The following is a 17,280-nucleotide window of genomic DNA, read 5'->3' on the forward strand; positions in this document are numbered from 1 at the left end:
AAGTGTGTTGTAAGGATTATAGTATTTTTGTTACTGTTTGTACAGCGCTTGAAATATAGGTGCTATGAATATTTATTATTATTTTATTATATTAATTATTATTATAGCTGCTTTCTGGAAAAAAAAGCTCTAACTCATCGCTGAGTTACTGTCTTCCTGCTAATCCCACGGGGTTCTCTGTTTCCTAGACTGAGCCCTGACAAACTTTTCAGTTTTTCTCTGCTTCAAAACCCCACGCTTAAGGCCCTAAATAATAGTAATAATACTTTTAGAGTTCCTTCCATCCTGAGAGATTAGAAATGTTGCTCCCTCCCCCCATGTCACTGAAACGTAGCCACTCCTGGGGTGAAACATGGCAGTCATCCTGCACTGGTAACCCTACAGTGGAGGCAGACCACCCATGTAAGGAGGGTCCAACCCTTTCAGCTATGGAGATGAACAGGTGGGGGCATGGCACCCTTTGCATGTCTTCTGATTAGCTGTCTTTCAGCAAGTGCATGTATTTTATCTCATTAGTGTATAAACTCTTCAGGACAACTGTCCTATTACTGAAGTGACCATATTTTCAAAATAAAACTGGGATGACTGGGGGAAAGGATTTGTCTAGGTATTAAAACAGTCCTACAAATGTACACCTATAAATGTGTGCTGGACTGGTATTGCTACTGCTAGTTTCTGACTCAACACAACCTATGCTTATTTCTCAGTATGGAGAATTTTTTTCCAGTACCTTGGTTTTCTGAGTGAGTTTATCATGAAACACTGACCAAGTGTCTAACATTTTCTTTGAGAAAAAGAACAGGTTTGATAGGAGTCTACACTCATTCAACTTTTCCCTTCACCCCAGCCACTGTTCATCACACTCAAAAGTCATTCCACTGGACTGTTTGTCCCAGCAAGCACATTCCCCTTGGCATAGCAATAAGTCTTAAATAAACATTTTGTAGGTATGATGAAAAAGTGATACAATAAAAAAAACAGGACATTTCAGGTGTCCTGAAAGAAGTTACTTGGACATCAGAACAGCATATGAAAAATCAGGATGTCCTATCAAACCAAAATATATAGTCACTTTAGTTATTATGTATCTGTAAAACACCTTGCTCTATACAACTGAGAAACAATAATTATAATAATACACAATATTTTAGGCAGGTGAGTGAAGAACCTTAGGATTTCCATTAAAATATTGACGAGGAACATCCCTGCTCAACTTAGTTTTAGAGATTTAATGAGGACCAGGGCCTGACCCTGCTTAGCTTGAGAGCTGATGGGGTCACAGATCAAGATGATACTGCTGCTTTATTCTATGCCTCTGATTATGCATTCATTCTGCTCATTAGACTGAAGGCTTATTTGTGGTGTCTACTGTTGAACAGTGGTGAAATACTGAATTAGCATAGCTCTCATTATATATCTAACTCCTTACACATCCAATTCTGTAGTCCATGCACAGGCAAATCTAATAGGAGTTCCGCTTGCATTAGAAGCGCATGGTTGATCTCAGTGGGTCCATACACCTTCACTACCACAGGTGGATGCAAACTGCACACACAAATTCTGGGCAGCTGCTTCCCATGTGGGACTGTCTCGGGGCTAACAAGCATTTAAGCATTCAATTCTCAACTCTGAGCTGTGCCTGAGTTTTTCTCTGAAACCATGTGACTAAGAACAACTGACTGAGAGCCAGGTCTGCTGGGACATATAAAAGGAAGCCTGTTTTCAGCAAGGGAGAGGGCTGTAAGGAGTTTTCCTGTAACCAGGGTTTGGGGAAAGGCTCCCTGTGGGGAGGAAGAATGAGACAGAGCCTGGGCAAGGCCTCACAGAGGACTGCTTGAGAAAGGCCAGATAAAAGGTCTAACCATAGAGGGGTACTGTTGCAAGTGGCTCTAGGGAAACTATACAGCAAGGTAATCTTGGGTTTAGGACAGACCCCAAGATTTAGGGTCCAGGGCTGCAGCTTGTAGATCGATGCCTCATAATGCTCACAGGCAGGTAGTGCAGAAACCTCTGCCCTGAGGGTCAAAAAAGCTATTTGCTAAAGGAGGACAAGCCAATTGAGAAAGCCCCTGAAGGTAGAAGAACTTGTTTCATTTGGATTTGCCTTCATCTGGGCTCTTTTTTTCCCTCTGGAAGGGAGATCCAAAGCATCAAAATTACCAAAATCCATTTAACCAGCCACAGAGAAACTGAGGCACAGTAGCACCAGATGTTAGAGAGAGAAACTGCACACTCAATGATTAGCCTTCCAAAAAGAAGGTGGGTTATGTACTGCTATTCCAGTGGGGATTCTGTTAGGGGAGAGCAGCTTTTAATTCTGGCTGACTGAAGCTGTCCAGGGACTGTATTGAATCAATGCAAGCACCCCATCCTTTGGGAGTGTCACTACTTCTGGAGTTGTGCTGGCTCAAGGCTCATTATGGAGCAGTTACTGTATGCATTTTGCACCTTCACAGCCTCCCTCCGAACAGACTTTCCACCACTGGGGGACCCTTCATGCAGCGTGAGGCTGTCGGTTATCAGCTGAAAGCACAACTATACGCTGCCCTTCACTCCGGGCTGAGGCTAAAACTTTAATCTAGTCCTGTATTATTTATATTTCAGTAATATTGAACTAACGGGGAATCACTAACACTTTTTTTTTATTTTGCCTTTATTTTGTCAAGTTCTTTAAGGGCAACAGATAAATGTGACCAGAAATAAAGGAATGAAACAGATAAAAGGAATTGTGAAATAAAAATTAATATTTGAATAATAATTTTAGGAAATTAATATATTTTCATAAGGCTCCTGTTTGGAGAATAGTGAGTCTGTTAGCATTCGATAAGTTACTTTTGTCCATTTTATTTTAATTGAGATCTCAAACTGAGAAATGTCTGCTAAAGTAGCTTAATAAATATAAGATGAGACCAAGCTGAGTGTTCCTGATGTTAAATATTTACCACATAAATCCTGGTTGTGAGAGGCGGATGCAAAGTACAAAACAGCAAAGGTGTATGATCAGCTCTTGTGAACCACCTGGGAATGCCTGGTGTCAGGAATAATTACAGTGCAAACAAGGGCTACAAACAGGGGCAATGTAAAACCAATGGTCTTATTCTCAAAAAAGCATAATAAGAACACTGAGTAGAAAAACTTCACATATTAGAGACCCAATCATGTTATATGAATATCCATCTATTTTTCTTCCGTATGTGTGTCCTGATCACTGTAACGGACATCCAGACACAGAGTGGCTCAGGATCAGGCCACATAGATCTGTCTACAGATTTTTCCATTTTATTCAATAAAGCAACAAGCAGAAAGACAGAAGGAAAAAATGCTAAAATTAAAATTCATAAACATCAATGGCCTAATTCAACATTAAATTACCTTCATGTCCACTTAGGCTCACCAACCATATGGGCAAATTACTGTTCAGTAGAGGGAATTTACTGTCTCCTTTTCTAATGGCAACAGGACTGTGGCACATGACTTACGAGGAGAAGCTGAGGGAACTGGGGTTATTTAGTCTGCAGAAGAGAAGAGTGAGGGGGGATCTGATAGCAGCCTTCAACTATCTGAAGGGAGGTTCCAAAGAGGATGGAGTGAGGCTGTTCTCAGTGGTGGCAGATGACAGAACAAGGAGCAATGGTCTCAAGTTGCAGTGGGGGAAGTCTCGGTTGGATATTAGGAAAAACTATTTTACTAGGAGGGTAGCGAAGCACTGGAATGGGTTACCGAGGGAGGTGGTGGAATCTCCATCCTTAGAGGTTTTTAAGGCCCGGCTTGACAAAACCTTGGCTGGGATGATTTAGTTGGTGTTGGTCCAGCTTTGAGCAGAGGATTGGACTAGATGACCTCCTGAGGTCTCTTTGAACCCTAATATTCTATACCTTATTCCACCACAACAAACATGGAGTTTTATACTATAATTGTTGTCATAAAGACACCACCAAGCAAGCTCAAAGAATTCCACAGGCCTCTTCATGAAAATATAGGGTCGTTATTAGATGGCATCAGGTCAGTCACCCAGGAAATGGTCTTAAAGAGGCAACTATTTAAAAGAGTAAAAGGGCACTTGAGGATATAAAGCCTACAATAGACATATTTCAGAGTAGCAGCCACGTTAGTCTGTATCCGCAAGAAGACAAGGAGTACTTGTGGCACCTTAGAGACTAACAAATTTATTTGAGCATAAGCTTTCGTGAGTGAGCTGTAGCTCATGAAAGCTTATGCTCAAATAAATTTGTTAGTCTCTAAGGTGCCACAAGTACTCCTTTTCTTTTTACAATAGACAAAGACTCTATCTCTCTCTGTTTCTTCTCTTAGAACAATCATATCAGAGCAACCAAGGTTTGGGAAAGGGTGTTTCAGGGCCAGGGAGCAGTAGGGGTTTTCCTAGTGGAAATCCATTTCAGAGCTAATGCTGATCCAAGCAGCATTCATATGAAGTCCAGAAATCCAGATGAGATTGTAATGCTATGTTATTAGTGAGAATGGAATGAAGATAGTTCTCAAACATTTCACTACATCCAGAAGGACAGTAATCTGCAAATCAATGCAGAGAATTGTCTCACTCTTCCAGTTTATTAATGTAATTGTTTTGGCTGCCACTCTTGTATTTACATGCCATTCAATACTGACCCAATCCCAAAGAATGCTCTGGAGTGGTGAGGAAACTGACATAGGAAATGCATGTAGGGTTTATTATTTTAGAGCTGTGTATTTCTCATGTGATTAAGAAAAGAGCAAATAGCATTGTAGAATCCAGGGAAAAGTCTATCTGGCTATATGCACCACCTTATTGCACAGTCCTTGAGAAAGTTAAACTATAATCCAGAAGGCTCACATCTTCAGTGGGATTCTAGGTGAAGGTGTGTTTCAGATACAGGATAATATGAGGGGTCAGCACTGATTCCAGGGACTGGGCAGTGGGCTATGGGATCTAAACTCTCAGGAAGAGGTGCCAGATAGAAGATCTGCACCCCAAGAGTGTGCCCAGGGACCCCAAGCCTGGGACAGTGACTCAACTCTGTTTAGACTCTGGAGGGTTAAAACACACTGGGTCCAGCAGCCAGTCTGGTGAGTGGCTAAGAGCCACATGACACATGGGTGTCAGAGTTTTGAACAATGTGTACCCAAATAAGCAGTTGCCTACAGCCAATACGAGATGTAAGAATTACTTGTAAAAGGAAAAAAAGGCCTATAAAAATAAATTACTTATGTCCCAGATAATCTCTCCAGTAAGATTTCAGGGTTGTCACTCTGCCTGCGCGTCACTCTGAAGCTAGAATGCCTGTTGAGTATGAAGTGCTGGAAACAGCTACAAACATAATGGAGACCTCTTTTTGTTTAGAATTTCACCAGGTTTAATCAGCCCTGGGATTCAAGGATCCAATTTTTGAGTTGTCAGTCATTTTCGGCTTATTTAACACATGACTTTACAAACTACACCAGTGTGACAGTGTTTCAGGTACTAGATTTATATTGCTCTCAATTATAATTCTTCTAAAATAATTGATGTAAAAGGGAAAATTTTAGATACTTTTAGAGCCACCATTTAGATTTTAAAAAATATATATTTAAAAAAATCAAATTTTAATAGAAATATTTACAGGATTTTAAAAAAAAATTATGAAACAGTTTGGTTTGGATTTGAATGTTTCCCTGAAATGTTTGCAGCTGAAACACTGTAGCATTTTGCTGGTAAATGGCAGCCAGAAAATGAAATACCCTAACAGCAAAAATGAAAGTGACTAATCTATTTTCACTGTCCAATCTGAATAAAATACAAAAAGTAAACAAATGGCATAATTGATTAAAGCAGATTTAAGATGAAATATGGCATCTTCTGTCAAGAGCACAGTAGAGCTGCTCCAAAAGTTTTAAACAAAGCTGTTTTCCATCAAAAAATGCTACTTGGATTGAATAAGAATGTTTCATGAAATCGTATCCCTTTCAACAAAATTTGCTCCCCAAAATTTAATTTGAACATTTTTTGTTTTGGAAAATGTTATTTTAAAAATTAATTAAATTAAATTTAAATTTAATTACATTTAAAAAACTTAATTTTGGAATAGTTTTATTATTTTTACAGTATTTCATGACACATCAGTAGTAATGCATCTGAAGACATGTAACATTACGTCAAGCTGTCATAATATGGACATGTGTTATAATTCACTGCTACCGACATAATAATATTACATCATATAATGACGTATAATACTCAAAATATTAATTTATTTTATGTTATTTTACATATATTTTTATTTTTATTGTATATTATTTTTAAATCATTAAGGATAGCTACCACTTAATACTTACTAAAATATCTTATTTTCTAGATCAGTGGTTTTCAACCTGTGGTCTGCAGACCCCTGGGGATCTGCAGACTATGTCTAAGGGATCTGCGAAAGGTTGTTGTTACCATAGAACACTGAATTTCAACCTGGGGTCCCCAGATTGTGTCTAAGATTTTCAAAGGGGTCCACACCTCCATTTGGAATTTTTTAGGGGTCTGCAAATGAAAAAAGGTTGAAAACTACTGTTCTAGATCAAACTGCCTCCTGTTTATGTTGTTACAAAACAGTTTTTTACTTTGATACTTTGAACAAGAAAAAATGATAAGCACTCCATGTACTTAGGGGAGGAGCAGCTGTTTTCAACATCCTAGGAAAATGGTTCCATGCTAACATGGTTTTAGATGAGAAGATCCAAAAACTCTTCCCACACCCTGTCATAAAAATAAAGAGAAGGCTAACCACCTTTAAATCCCTCCTGGCCAGAGGAAAAAAACCCTTTCACCTGTAAAGGGTTAAGAAGCTAAGATAACCTCGCTGGCACCTGACCAAAATGACCAATGAGGAGATAAGATACTTTCAAAGCTGGGGGGGACAAAGGTGTGTGTGTGTGTGTGTGTGTGTGTGTGTGTGTGTGTGTGTGTGTGTTGCCGGGACCAAAGCAGGAATGCAGGTCAGAACTCCTGTAAAGGGTTAATAAGCAATCTAGTTAGATATGCGTTAGATTCTGTCTTGTTTAAATGGCTGATAAAATAAGTTGTGCTGAATGGAATGTATATTCCTGTTTTTGTGTCTTTTTGTAACTTAAGGTTTTGCCTAGAGGGATTCTCTATGTTTTGAATCTGATTACCCTGTAAGGTATTTACCATCCTGATCTCACAGAGGTGATTCTTTTACTTTTTCTTCAATTAAAATTCTTCTTTTAAGAAGATTGCTGATTGCTTTTTCATTGTTCTTAAGATCCAAGGGTTTGGGTCTGTGTTCACCTATGCAAATTGGTGAGGATTTTTATCAAGCCTTCCCCAGGAAAGGGGGTGTAGGGTTTGGGAGGATTTGGGGGGAAAGACGTTTCCAAGCGGGCTCTTTCCCTGTTATATATTTGTTAGACGCTTGGTGGTGGCAGCAATAAAGTCCAAGGGCAAAAGGTAAAATAGTTTGTACCTTGGGGAAGTTTTAACCTAAGCTGGTAAAAATAAGCTTAGGGGGTTTTTCATGCAAGTCCCCACATCTGTACCCTAGAGTTCAGAGTGGGGAAGGAACCTTGACACACCCTGACCCAGGGCACCTAATTCTGCCTTCCAAACAGAGGGAATTCAAATTGATACATACCCTGATTAAATAGGAAGGTGCTCTGGTAATTGTGAAATATGCATGCACAGCTTTCTAACAGAGGATATTGCCAAAAATGTTTACATCATTGCACACAGCAAAAACAAAATAAAATCTGACCAATTAAATTTCATGAAAATTACACATATAGAAGAATGAAGACATATTGCTTGCTGCTGATAAGCAAATCTATGGGGTGTTCAATGATAAAATTATGCTACACGATAATGATCAATGGCCCATCTGAATGCTTCTATGACAATACTTTGCATTTTTTCTGCCTTCCTTCTAAGGATCTCAGTTTGTGGCAAACATGAATGAATTAAGTGTCACAACACTTGGGAGAGGTATGTGAATATTACTTAATACTATACTGCAGATGCATCATTTGTGCTTTTCCAAGGCTGATCTGAGAGTTTCTTACCAACTGTACTTTTTATGGGATAAGGGTGTTAACTTTCTGCTGAACCTGGAGGACCAGTGGATTGCTCCTTATAATGAGCTCTATCCTACAACCTGTTGAGCTCGGGAGAGCCTACTGGTAGCAAAACTACTGCTGACATAGCTCTCAGTGCCGTGCATAAACCCTTCCGCCCCATCAAGGTAATGGAGGAAAGAAAGGTCCTCAACCTCAAGAGAGTCTGATAAAGCAGAAAGACGGAAGTCTTTTAGTCACAAAATGTAATTATAGAAAGATGGAAGGAATGTTTTAATGAACCCCTTACTGAGCAGGTTGATAAAGGCGAATCACAAATGGCCATTTGCCAGACAGGTGAGCCACTTGTGAAAGAACCTAGCTTTGAAGAGATCCCAGGGGGCAATCACAATGGTCAGGAATAACAAACCACAAATCTTTACCACATTCCCATTGAATTATTAAAACAGGAGGGTATAAGTTATGTCAGAGACTTTATACATTAATTTTGTTAGTTTGGAGGTATGAAAAAAGTCCACAGGAATGGAAGGAGGTGGTCAGATACCCAATTTTAAATAAAGGATGACACACTATCATGGCATCTCCCTCCTCATTACATCTTGTAAAATCCTCTTTTTGGCAATCCTTACACAGAAGAGATAGTAGAGATTATCAGTGTGGATTCCAGAAGGATAGGTCCACTGTAGATCAAATATTTAAGTGTGTCAACTCAAGAAAACATGGGAATATGATCAGAATACACACCTAATTTTTGTAAACTTTTAAGAAAGCATATGATAGGATATTGTGAGATGGCATCTGGGCTGCAATGAAAGAATTTGGAATCCCTGACAAAATTGGGATGGTACAACTGTGAGTGATTCCCATGTAGGGAGTGAAATCTCTGCCCCATTTGACCTCAATTCTGAACTAAGGCAGGGAGGCGTACTGTTCCTGAAATTCTTTAATGTGGCTATGAAAAAGGTGATATGATCATTCTGAAATTCTCAGGATGCGGTGAATTTAAATGGCCTGCACCAACTTTTTGGATGTGCAGATGACATGATATGTAGGAGAGACAGATGATATGGTTCAAAAAATGACTGAGGGAAGGAAGGCAAGAAGTGGCAAGAAAAATGGGACTTAAGATCAATGAAAATAAAACCAAATATATGGTTGTAAACCAACAAGCAGATCTGGGACAAGCTTACCTAGCAATCAATAACCATGGATATCAACAAGCTAGACATCTTAAATACCTAGAAGCATTAATTACCAATAACAATTTGGTGAGGGATGAACTTAAGGCATGGTTACAAAGCAGGAATGCTTGTTACTTTTCTCGCTATAGAATTCTCAGCCCCAGCCAACTACTGAGAAAGGCCAATCTTCAGATATAGAAGACCATTACAAGGCCTAGTGCTTTAAATGGATGTGAGAATTAGCTAGATACCCTTGAAAATAAAGTGTTGAGCTGAATTTTTGGGCCAGTAAGGGAAAAATGTGTGGAGAAGAAGACCTAAATAGGGAACTGCAGGAGATCTGTGGAAAACCAAATTTAGTAAATGTAGTGATATCCCAATGACTTCAGTGGGCAGGTCATGTGGTTAGGATGATAGGAGACAGACCAGCCAAGCATCTCTTGGAAGAACTTCCTTATGGTGTCTAGCCTTGTGGCTGGTCAAGGAGAAGAAGATGGAGGATAATAAGGAGCAAGATCTAAGAGCTCTTAATATGAATTACCAGCAATGGGGAAAATATACCCTTGACATAAAGAGATGGGGACAAAATCTGCGAGCAGCGAAGGATGTCCATGCTTTATAGATGGAGCCACAGAGTAATAATATTGTGCAAATGAAGAAACTGAGGCCCAAATTTTCAAAAGTAGTCTCTAATTTCAGGTGCCTCAATTTTGATGTGTCCAGCTATAGATACCAATGGCATTCACAATTCCAATCAAAGCAGCAGCTGTGAAATACCTCTAAAAATCAGGACCTTCTCAGGCACTCTGAAACTGAGGCACCCAAAATTAGTGGATGTTATTGCAAAGTTAAGCCTTGAACTTGTCCAGTCAGTATTGGAAACAGCAGGGCCCAAGCCTCTTAGCTCCCATTCCTGTGCTTTATGCAGTGGTTGATGCTGCCTCTTGTATTGTGTTTAGTTGTAGTCTGGATTAAAAATGGTTATTTAAATCTGACATTTTGCTTGTCAATGTGCAGCCATCAGCAAAACATTGATCAAAGGTTTTTAAATAAAATAAGATTTAACCAATAGGATTGTGCTGTGCAAATGAACTTAAAAGAGAAGAAGAAGAAGAAGAAGTGAGAGAGGTATGAGTGACTGATTTACCTTTAATCACAGCATCACCATCCAGCAGTGATCTTGCAGCAAGAAGAGGGAGTTGAAAGGACAAAGGCAGAAGGAGGAAAAGGAAGAGGAGGGAGGCAGATAATGTGGGAATGAAGAGTATATAATAATCATTAATAATAATTTCCTATTTGTTTCTATTATGGCAGTGCCCAAGGCCCCAGTTAGGATCAGGGACCCCATTGTATTAGGCACAATAAAAACACATAGGAAAAGGAAGTCCTTGTCCCATACTGCTTTCAGTTTAAGTAGACAAGACAGGCAAAGGGCAGGGTAAAGAGATACAACATACAAGTACAGCGATCAAGGTGACAACAGATCTAGGATGTTAATTCCAGCAATATAGTATATTTTTAGTTTATTAAATGCCCTTCCCTATTCCTTTTGTTCTTGTTATATTTTGCCTATTTTAAAATTTTATTGCTTTTGACTATTTCATTGTTTTTACTAGGGCTATCGCGCAATTAAAAAATTACTTGCGATTAATTGCACTGTTAAACAATAATAGAATACCATTTATTTAAATATTTTTGGATGTTTTCTACATTTTCAAATATATTGATTTTAATTACAACACGGAATACAAAGTATACAGTGCTCACTTTATATTTATTTTTTATTACAAGTATTGGCACTGTATAAAAACAAAATAAATAGTATTTTTCAATTCACTTCATACAAGTACTGTACTGCAATCTCTTTATCATGAAAGGTGAACTTACAAATGTAGAATTATGTAAAAGAAACTGCATTCAAAAATAAAACAATGTAAAATTTTAGAGCCTGCAAGTTCACTCAGTCCTACTTCTTGTTCAGCCAATCACTAAGACAAACAAGTTTGTTTACATTTGCAGAAGATAATGCTGCCCACTTCTTGTTTACAGTGTCACCTGAAAGTAAGAACAGGTGTTCTCATGGCAATGTTTTAGTCAGCGTCGCAAGATATTTACATGCCAGATGTGCTAGAGATTCATATGTCCCTTCCTGCTTCAACCACCATTCCAGGGGACATGCGTCCATGCTGATGACAGGTTCTGCTCAATAACAGTCCAAAGCAGTGCGGACTGACGCATTTTCATTTTCATTATCTGAGTCAGATGCCATCAGCAGAAGGTTGATTTTCTTTTTTGGTGGTTCGGGTTCTGTAGTTTCCGCATCAGAGTATTGCTCTTTTAAGACTTCTGAAAGCATGCTCCACACCTCGTCCCTCTCAGATTTTGGAAGGCATTTCAGATTCTTAAACCTTGGGTCGAGTGCTGTAGCTATCTTTAGAAATCTCACATTGGTACCTTCTTTGCGTTTTGTAAAATCTGCAGTGAAAGTGTTCTTAAAATGAACGACGTGCTGGGTCATCATCCAAGACTGCAATATGGCAGAATGTGGGTAAAACAAAACAGGGGATATACAATTCTCCCACAAGGTGTTCTATCACAAATTTAATTAACACATTTTTTTTTAACGAGCGTCATCAGCATGGAAGCATGTCTTGATGGCCAAAGCATGAAGGGGCCTATGAATGTTTAGCATATCTGGCACATAAATACCTTGCAATTCCGGCTACAAAAGTGCCATGCAAATGCCTGTTCTCACTTTCTGGTGACACTGTAAATAAGAAGAGGGCAGCATTATCTCCTGTAAATACAAATAAACTTGTTTGTCTTAGTGATTGGCTGAACAAGAAGTAAGATTCAGTGGACTTGTAGGCTCTGAAGTTTTACATTGTTTTGGTTTTGAGTGCAGTTATGTAACAAACAAAAAAAATCTATATTTGTAAGTTGTACTTTCACAACTAAGAGATTGCACTACAGCACTTGTATGAAGTGAATTGAAAAATACTATTTTTAATCATTTTTACAGTGCAAATATTTGTAATAAAAATAATATACACTTTGATTTCAATTACAACACAGAATCCTATATGAAAATATAGAAAAACATCCAAAATATTTCATAAATTTCAATTGGTATTCTATTGTTTAACAGTGCAATTAAAACTCTGATCTATCGCGATTAATTTTTTTAATCATGATTAATTTTTTTGAGTTAAGCGTGTGAGTTAACTGCCCTAGTTTTTATACGTCACTAGTTTGGGGGGAAGGGTTCCCCCCTAATTACTATGTATTTTCAGTCCTTAACTTAAATATAAGGGACAACAGACCATCCATCATGTTATCCCAGAACAGACCTGCAAGTCACGGCAATGAGACACACAACAGAAATACATAAAAAGATGAAAGACAATTATAGTGGAGGTAGCAGGAAGTGCACTATATAACGTATTGTAATAGCTTTTGTACCACTTCCCTCTACTGGATATGTCAAACCTGAAATACTTATCGGTTTGTAGTGGCACCATCCTCTTGTGGCTTGAAGGCTAAATAAAAAAATAGGAGGTATAGCAAGGGCCAACAGGCTTTCCACTTTATGTAGCTCAAATTGCACTGAAATGTGTTTAAGGAGCAGAAGAGTGAGAGATCTTATTCCTCGTATTCCATATTGCAGTCAGCCAACCCTCAATCTGGGCTCAGCCGTAATCTTGTTAAGTCTCTTGCCCCTTGGTCTCCACTCCTAGGCAATCAGGAGTTCAGCCCACTTGATAGCCAGTGCTTCCTTCTCAATAATAGAATATGTTCTCTTCCTGGGGACCAACTTTCTGCTTATACGTAGGATTGGGTGCTCTTCACCCTCAAAGTCCTGGAACAGCCTACTCCCTGGCCAAATTGGATGCCTCCATATAGAGAAGGCATTCCCGGGAGAAGTCCAGGTTGGCAAGGACAAGCAGCTGGCCCAGCCATGCCTCCAGGGTATCAAAAGCTTCATCACACCTGTTGAACCACTGAACTTTTTGGTGTCTTTGCCTTTTAGTAGATCAGTCAAGGGAGCTGTGATTGATGTAAAGTTAGGGATGAACTGGCAATAATATCCCGCCAGGCTCACAAAGTAGCATATCTGTCTTCTGGTCTGACATGTGGGGCATGAGTTTAAGGCATGGACTTTATCTAGCATGGTTTTCACAAGTCGTCCTCTTGCCTGGTACCCCATGTCACTTATGTCACAGCCAATTTACACTTGGCAAGGTTAGCTGTAAGGCCAGCATCCTGTAGGGAAATCAGTGCTGCTCTTCGGTGACATAGGTGGTCTTCCTATATATGACTATAGACTAAGATGTCATCAGGGTAAGCTGCAACATATTGCTGGTAGGATCTAATGATTCAACTCATAAGGCTCTGGAGAGTTGTTGCCACCCTTTGCAGGCCAAATGGCATGCTTTTACATGGAAATGGCTAAATGGGGTCGAGAACAAGGTTTTCTTCTGGGAGGACAGAAACAGGGGGATCTGCCAATAGCCTTTTGTAAGGTCATGCGTGCTGAGGTATTGCCCCGGGGCCATTCACTTTAACAGCTCGTCCACCCTTGGCATTGGGTAAGTGTCAAACTTTCTGGTGGAATTAACCTTATGAAAGTCAATATCAAATTGTACCATGCCATCCACTTTGGGGACCAGGACTATTGGGTTCCTCCAGTTGCTCTTGGACTCCTCCCTAACCTGTCACCGTGGTGCTGTCTCCAGATTATATTGTATCACATTTGTTCTTCTTGGACTTGTGGAGAAGACCATAGCAAAATCTCATTTGCACTAACTGAATCTTCTGATCCAATGAAAGGTCCTCACTTAATATTACAGGCCCCAGTTCCAGGCAAGTAGCTACCTTAGTCTTAGCTCAGGGCTCGTGAGCCAGGGATGTATCAGAAGGACTTCCTGGGGCTTCCATGGCTTGAGAAAATATACATGGTAAACCTTCTCCTTCTTTCTCCTGACAGGTAGCTTGATCTCATTATCTACTGGGCTCATTTGTCTAAGCATCTCAAATGGGCCCTGCCAGTGGGCCATCAATTTTGACACCAAGGATAGTAATAGTAAGAAAATACTGTCTCCAGGGTAGAAAGTTTGTAGGCTTGCCCCTTGGTTATACCCCAATTCTTGCCTCTATTGAGTGCAGACGAGGTTCTCTTTTGTGAAAATGCTCAACTTTCTAAGATGCTCCTGTAGGCAGATGATATACAGGGTTGTACCGAGTATGTTTGCATGTTGGTCCTCCCAGTCTTCTCTCAATCTTCTTCCTAGATTCCCCAGGGCTAGCATCCATCGAGCAGTTCGAAGAGCAAAAATCCCACCGAGGTGTGGAGTACCTCTCACACAGCAAACAGCTGCAGCAGGAAGAGTTGTCGTAGTGCCTAGGCTCAGTCCAAACAACCACTTCAACAGCTCCTTCAACATCTTGTTAAATCTTTCCCCAAGACTGTCCCTTTGTGGCTGGTACACTAATGTTCCAAGTGCCTTGATTTTAAGAGGGAGCATAGCTTGTGCATCACATGTGAGGTACAATTGGAGAACTGAGCATTCAATATTTCCCACAGGAACCCTACACTGGCAAAGGGTTTCATAAATCTCAGGGGCACTGGCTTTCGCCATAACTAAATGTAAGGGGATGGCTTTGGGACAGCAAGTGGTATAGTCTTCACTACAAGTATATATTGGTTTTCCAAGGAGCTCTTTTTTAAAAGCCCAACCGTGTCTATCCCTGTTCTTTCAAATGGGGATTCCACTAATGGCACTAGGCCTAAGGAGGCTTTCAAGACATTCTTAGCTGCTGAATACTGATACTTGGAGCAGGAAGAACAATACTCTCTAATCTCATGGTGCACCCCTGGCCAGAAAAAGCAGTCCAGTAACTGGTCCAGGGTTGTCTTCTGCCCTTGATGCCCCATGCAGGGAATATCGTGTGCCAGCTGGATTGCAGCCCAGCAGTACTTATGGGGTACCAGCAGCTGCATTCTTATTACCTCCAACTGCAGGTTCTGCTCTACATGATATAGCCGCAGCTTCTCTAGCACAAAGTGGGGGTACTGTTCCAGCTGCTCCATGGACACCACCTGTTTATAGGCACAGCAAAGCGTCCCCTCATCATGCTGCTTTTGGATGAAGCTTCCCACCTGCAGTAGGGCCTTGAGGTCCACGATAGGTGCCAGATGTTCAGACATCTCTGGCTGGCCCTGTCCCCATGATGTCCCCTTCTAGAGGTCATCAGAGTTGCCCAGGCCTGCTAGGTCCATGGTGTTCGCAGACCAGGGCCTCACACAGGGCTCGGCTGTGGCACTGGTCAGTTCATTAATGATTTGCCAAAGGGAGGGCTAATCTTGCCCTATTATCACTAGGTATGCTAATTTATTGGCTAGTGCTACTGTAATTCGAATTGGTGTGGGTCTGCACTATCTGCTCCAGTTGTCTACTGGGATAGGGCTTTACATCTTCATGTACACAATGCAAGCCAATCGTCCTATCTGGGTTGATCATCTAGCCTGCTAAGCCAACCTGCATCACTGTTTCACTCTACTCTGAATCTACAAGCCCCAGTAACTCCTTCCACTGGACCCTTACTGGGAATGTCAACTTGGGGGGAATGCTCCTGCGTGCCCTCTCTCCTGCCATCCAAGACTGTGCATATTTGCTCATCAATGGGCACTCTTTCCTCATATGCTCCTTTCACCCACAGGAGTAGTGGGTCACAGGAGTAGTATCCCAACGGCTCTTTCCTGGTGGGGAGTGGGTTTAAATTATGAGTGTCTCGGCTCAAGGGCTCCAGCCCTGTTGTTTGTATCATCAAGCAGCTATCCAGGCAATACCTCCTCTCAGCCCTGTGTCTTGCATGGCCTTTCTCTCTCTATGCAGGTAGCTTGGGTCTCTGGATTGCATGTTTTCTGTCGTACCCAGGGTTCATCATCCCCTAGCGGACATCTGGCATTGTCAGTAGCCCTAGTTGGTGAGTGGGCAGGTGCCGTGTGGGTCCTATCTTTAGCAACCCATCAGGCATGAGAAAATTCTCCATGTTTGAGAATGACTACAGGCAATACCAGAGCACCCATTCCCAGCTCCATAATGGAAATATGGATACAAACTGCTCTGTTTGGACCAACTTTGCAACTTAGGCCCCAGAGCACTCCTCAGGGCAAAACCACTGCCAGCGATGCTTTTTAATCATTGCATCACCCTCTGGAGCATGCCCATTTGGGGTACATCTCAGCTCTAAAGCACTGCTGATTTGTCTCTTCACTGATATCCAGGTAATCTAAAATAGCCTTCACCTGACTGTAGTCTCTAACTTGCTCTGGATCAAAGTTGCAGTAGGCCAGCTGCGCTTGGCCCAATGCTCTGGAGGCCACTGAGAGGCTAGCGCTGTTCTCTCAAAGGTGATGAGGAACACCTCCAGATCATTCTTGGGGCCCATCTTAGCTACCTTCACCAGCACAGGTGGCAGGGCTCCCCCTGGTGGCTTGGGCCTGCAGGGCATCCCTGTGCAGTGGCTGGGGGGTCTTAACAGTTGCAGAAAGTCCTTCTGGAGTTCTTGCTGCTGGGACACAATCTTCTTTGGCAGTTGCTGCTGCTGCACTGCTTGGCCTGTCGCTAGGCTGTCCACTGCTGCAACACCTGCTGCTGGAATTGCTGTTTCTGCTTGGGCTACTGTTGTTGCCATTCCGCCATCCACTTACACCAGTGCTCAGGGTCAATCTTGGCTGAAGCCCCCTTTGAGCGTGGGGGTGTTGGTGCAGGGATCCCCTGCCTAGTGCTTATAGTTACAGTGGTGGCAATTCCGCTTAGTGGATAGAGTTCCATTGGCAGCAGTCCTGCCTAATGGCAATAGTTCACTTCTCGGTAGTCCTGCCCAATGGCGATAGTATAGTTGGCAACAGTCCCACCCAATGGCAAGAGTTGGTGGGCAGCAGGCCCACCCAATGACAAGAGTTCAGCGGGAATAGGACAACCCAGGCCCACCCTACTCCACCGGGTTCCGACCCAGGGCCTTGGGAGGCTGACTCAGCTGTTAA

At 41.3% G+C, this 17,280-nt stretch overlaps 1 protein-coding gene across 5 annotated transcripts in view; it reads right to left on the reverse strand.

Moving 5' to 3' along the window:
• Nucleotides 1–17,280, reverse strand: part of DST (dystonin) — a 462,719-nt gene that overhangs the window by 404,345 nt on the left and 41,094 nt on the right. The gene's annotated exons all lie outside the window — the stretch shown is intronic.

This window comes from Chelonia mydas, chromosome 3 (genome assembly GCF_015237465.2).
Source record: "Chelonia mydas isolate rCheMyd1 chromosome 3, rCheMyd1.pri.v2, whole genome shotgun sequence".
In the NCBI taxonomy this organism is placed as follows: domain Eukaryota; kingdom Metazoa; phylum Chordata; order Testudines; family Cheloniidae; genus Chelonia; species Chelonia mydas.